Here is a 6000-nt window from a genome sequence, read left to right as displayed (position 1 = left end):
TTATCCTTCAAACCGAAACACTGCTTGGCGGTAGAATATACTATGAGTGGGTTATCCAGACGAGCTTGTACAAAGTGGAGTTATATACATATATTATTTATTACAACAAGAGAAAAATGAAATAAAACACAAAGCCTCCCTATAAATATATAATAATTACAAAATGTAAACAATATAAATTTTGCGAATATTATTTGATTATTAAAATATTTTTGTTAAAGACAGTATTGTCCGTGAAATGGAATGTAAATTATTATATAATTTACATTCAAATTCAATTTATAAAATATTGTTTAGAAATCATAATAACCAAATGAAACTGCAAAATCTCACTAGTTTATAGCAAGTTATATAAATGTAATAAATGTTCACATAAAAACTGTGTCAGTTAAAACAATTATGTCATTTCTAGGAATCGCCTCGTCTGAGGGCGGGTTGATAGAAAGTGCACTAAATCGACTTTTAATTATTCAGATAAGGAGCTCATTACACTGACATTAGTTGTGCTAACTTCGTTTTTTATATGAGATTTAGGGTTGTGTGATACACCTGTAGAAATAATTACATGTTGTTTACATAGCGTTGCTTTTTTTCTACTACATATAAAGAAGAAATTCAAAACTAAATTAGAATAAAGTATGGTAGGTATGTCATTTATAGTTACAAAAATCATAGAGAGCACACATCTTGGGAATAAAATATTCACCTCTTGGATATGTTATCGTCATATGAAAATAGAAAAAAAATAAAAAAAAAATGCAAAAAAATAGTTGAGTTTCTTCTTCTTGGATATTTTGTTTTCCGAATCGTTGATAGTTTTTCAACAATAAATGAAGGAATTTGTATTGGAATTTAATGATACAATATATTATATATTCTGTTAAATAATATTCTTATTTCCATTATATAAGTACGTTGTAAGTTGATACGAAAAATCTGCAGGCCCTCTTTCTGAATCCTTATAAAACCTTTATCTATAAGAGATACTAAGACATCATATTGAAACATTAAAATATGTAATACTTTGAAAAACTATTTAACGTTAAAAAAAAAATCACGGAAATACGGAACTCTTACAAATTTTATCGGTCCAGCTTAACTAAAACGCAAAGTACAACGTAAGCAAAGCAAGCGACCGTAATGAAGCTAATGTTGTTTTAACTGATGTTAATATCTCTTCACGGAATCTTCCTTCATGGAAAATGAATTAGCTTATGTACTTTTAGATATATTTTATTTTAATATATTGAAGAATCTATTATAATATTAATACAAAAGTAACTTTGTCTGTCTGCTACTAGTATATTTCACGGACAAGACACTAATTTAATGAAATTGAATATAAAGTAAGTTGAACCCCGAGGAAGGACATAGGCTACATTTTCATACCTAACACCCGACGAACAACCCGTAAAAGGCAAGCGAAACCGCGGACGACAGCTAGTTCTATTATATTTTATTTATCCAAATAAACCTATAGTAAATTACTATAAAATAACATTTTAGAAATGTTTCTGAAGTAACAATTTTTTGGACGCGATTTGAGTAAAACTAACAACAAACAGAGCAAAACGTTTTACTTCTGCTAGTCGTGTTCAGTCGCATACAGTTTTTTAAGGAATATTAACAATGCCCGTTAAGGAATTAGTAGCAAAGCTTCTGGTTGGTATACACGACAATAGGCGGAGGGACCAGGATCGAGCCTGCGACTTTTACATCGCTAAGCGAACCGTAAGACATTGCGCATTTTTGTTCTTTAATATTTAATACATGCACGTTAATGTGTGATCATCTTTATCAATCTGTAAAATGTGTCAATCATATTCCATTCGGATCACATTTAATTTAATATCAGACGTGATTATTTCCTCTCATAATATTATATGAATCAACACACACTACAATAATTGATTTTAAGAAACGTTAAAACAGGAAAATGTATCACTAATTCAAAGATTACGGTGCATTATCAGCATCATGCGTCGAGTGAATCGAACCAAATGATACGTTCGCAGTCCCACGCCGGCAATCTGGCAACACATTACGACGATTTTCACTCCTAGCTATAATTTAATATAATCCAAAGAAATAGGTGCACTCGACAAGACTGTAAACGCGGCAACATCGTCGATACTCGATGTTACTTTGAAACAATTCTTACAACACTCAAGTCATTTGCTGATTTTAAATCTTATTCGAAAGGGATAAGGTTCAATATCGGATTGTAGTTTTAGTCGAAATAAAATCGAACTCTGTAGTGTTGTCAGTTATGATGTCGATGCGTTCGACTGTACACAAATAATCGTGATTTCGATACTCAGATGGTATGTTATCGATCACGACGTTAAAGATTCGATTAGTTTCGATTGTGGATGGTTGTTTTGATTTCCAATTTGCGCTTGCTCCGTTTGGGTGCTAAATAGCGGCACGTAGGCTGTACTCTCATTTCACATTGCGATTTTCGTTTTCAATTTCAAATCGTATCGATGTGCTGTTGCCGTACGATGTGTACGTGTTTCTCGCGATAACTCTAATATTTGATTGGACGGGTACGTTAATAGTGTGAAAATTGGTAAACCAAAGTGTTACTGGTAATTAATTTAATTTATCTCCAACCCTATATGTAATTATTAATCCACAGTATAAAAAAGAAATAATTAATTGATTATTAAATTCTTCTGAGTAAATTATGTTTAAATTTGGAAGGATACAAATACCATTTAATATCCTAGTTTTGAATATCGTATAGGATAGGTTTCAAAATATGCTTCATAATTTTTACTACAACTATTCTCACGCATTGAGAGGCCATCGTTCATATATAATATTTAAAGTACTAAAAAAAAACTTTTGAAAAAAGGACTTGGCATATGGTAAGTGATTTCCGTTCATAGGCAAAGCCACTTTAAGAAATATAAGCCACTCTGACGTCATCCACGGACCGCTGATCACGGGTTGTAAGATGTCATTATCCTTGCGCCTGTAATTACTCTGACTATAATGGCACTCGTCATACAAGCTGGTAAACTGTGTTAAAGTTATTGTTCTTGCAACTTTGTAAGCAGTTATAATTAATTAATAAACATTTATTATTAATTTAGTATTTTTTATTTAATTTATTTTTTGCACTGAGTTTCCTTGTTACTGTCTATACAGCTGCATTACGAGGTATTGAGGTCCAACTCCAGTTCAAGGCATTAAAAAAGTAATTGAGTCAAGATTTTATACTCCCATGCCCGAGATAGGGCGTGAACCCTTTGGTACTGTAACGGTATTCCTTCGGTCATGTCGGGTGTGCCGTCACATCAGATTATAAGAGAATAGACAGTGGACTTGTGCTTGCTCACTTGGAAACTATTATATGCACGACGAAGCTGATTAGTTTCCCATATAAATGTCAGCCGTTGCGAAAGTGGCCATCTTCATTAATTTATGAATACAGTACAATAATCTTCACATAAAATAAATTTGAATTAAATTCTAAAAATAAACTAATCTATACTTCCACACTAATATCATAAATGAGAAAGTAGCTCTGTCTGTCTGTTGCTCTTTCAGTGCTAAATACTGACCGAATTTGATGAAATTTGGTATGACGCAAGCTTTAAGTTCAAAGTAGAACATAGGATATACTTTTTTATATCTAACACTCGACGACGACGAACGCGATCAAAGCAGCCTAGGACTAATTTTTAATAAAGATTATAATTTAAGAAGGTTTTAAACAATGACAATTTTAGTCTATTATAAATTTATTCACGTTCATGACGAATCAAATACACATTAGTATAATTAGGAAACGAATGGGGTCTGTTTCATGATTAGTTATTGACGGTTACCTTTTTATACAAATTCAACAGATCGTCTAAATTTAATTTTACAATTTTTTATATCGATAATATCCTTTATTGCACCGCACTAGAGTTCATGTTACGCGGACGACTTCGGAACACAAAGGAATAATCTTGTATTGTTTTTAGTGATGTTGGATTAGCGGTCTCATGTCGATAACAGGTTAAGTGAATGACACAAAATAACATCTAAAAGCAATAAAAATAATTATAAACGAACTCCCTTTACTTACCGAAATTCAATTTTGTTTTACATTAAGTTTTTTGAAATTTAATTGTTAATGGTTTAGGAAATTGTTGCCTATTTTATTTATAGTCATTTTGGATATAATTGACTAGAACCTTATATTATAATAATTGTATTTTCAGCATTCGATCGATAATTTCAATACTATTTTTTTTTTACTTGACTAATAGTATACTTGTTTGTAATGCTTTTTAGTATACTAAAGTTACTGGGTAAATTCGCCTGCTATCGATTTATTCTTGAAAATTTATGGAAAACATATTATTTGCATTGCATGTTTTTTTACATGTTGATCAATGAACTGTTTTGTATTATATATAAAGATGTTTTTTGTCAGTTGTAAACCATTATTATTATAAAATAATGCCAAGTCTAAACTGACCCGTCATAATTTAGTCAGAGAATAAAAAAAACAACCGGCTGGGCTAGAACTTATTTGTTTAAATATTCGTTCAGGTCTTACTTCAGTCTATTCACCATTAAGGCTTATTATATAAAAAAATTTAATCGCAAAATACATACATATATGAGCCGAGATGGCCCAGTGGTTAGAACGCGTGCATCTTAACCGATGATTTCGGGTTCAAACCCAGGCAGGCACCACTGAAATTTCATGTGATTAATTTGTGTTTATAATTCATCTCGTGCTCAGCGGTGAAGGAAAACATCGTGAGGAAACCTGCATGTGTCTAATTTCAACGAAATTCTGCCACATGTGTATTCCGCCAACCCGCATTGGAGTAGCGTGGTGGAATATGCTCCAAACCTTCTCCTCAAAGGGAGAGGAGGCCTTTATCCCAGCAGTGGGACATTTACGGGCTGCTATTGCTAAAAAAAAAAATGTCACATATACTTTAGGTATATTTATAATTATTTGTTAAGTCTTAATTTTAGTTATGAATATATATTTTATACATGATCCTAAAGTTATTTTCATATAATATATTCATAAACATATATAACTAGCTTCTCAAGCTTTACCTAAAAGGTCGATCAACAAAACAACAAGGACTTTGGAAAAGTATCAACATCCGGGGATAGAGGTGTAAATTGTGGAACTTATAAACGAGCAGGAAGCACGCTCGCTTGAGCCAAATTACCCCGAGTTACTCTCAAAAGAACTCATGACAAATTGATTTTTTTACCAGCGCGTCACGTGACGATGCTTGGTGCTCAACATCTTACAGCCCATGTAATTATCGTATATGATTTATTTATTCTTTAGTCTATTTAAATGTATATTTAAAATATTTTTTTTTCTACCCATAGATAAAATTATTAGTTTATAAGGTCGTGTAATTAAAAGTGCAAACATATAAAATATAAGCGTTTAAAAAATATTGAGACATTTATTGAGATAAGTAATTGACCCTCGAGGGCGAAGTCTATCAATTTAATGTTTTATTTATTGATATAAGAAAGACGAAAAAATTGACAAAAGTAGTCTAGTAGTCCACTACAGATTTTTAAAAACTACCTTAATTTATAAAATAATCTCAACTTCTCTACATTTTCTGGCAGAGATCTATCCAAACATTTATCAGATTATGCAGTTTATATGTTCTTAAACAGTTTACTTATTTATTAAATGTTTGACTTCTTGAAAACACTTTTTTCCGTATGAATTGAATGAACTATCTCTTTTGATATTTATTTATGGTTCCCATATACTCAAGACTTATTAAAAGCAATAGAAAAATGGCAACGAGGAGATTCTCTTGAATAACATTAAAAACATCTATCCGAAGCATTTTGATTTACGTCATCAGCAATCTGGCGTGAAATTATAATACGTATTATCGTAAAATAATTCTCCCCCACTTTACAACCTAATCTTCTGTCACACTATTAACTACTAAACCAATAGACAATCACGCACCAACAAAATAAGACATCACGTAA

This window comes from Vanessa atalanta, chromosome 3 (assembly GCF_905147765.1).
Source record: "Vanessa atalanta chromosome 3, ilVanAtal1.2, whole genome shotgun sequence".
NCBI classification, from domain to species: domain Eukaryota; kingdom Metazoa; phylum Arthropoda; class Insecta; order Lepidoptera; family Nymphalidae; genus Vanessa; species Vanessa atalanta.
The sequence above is the reverse complement of the archived record's forward strand: the minus strand, read 5'-3'. Positions refer to the sequence as shown.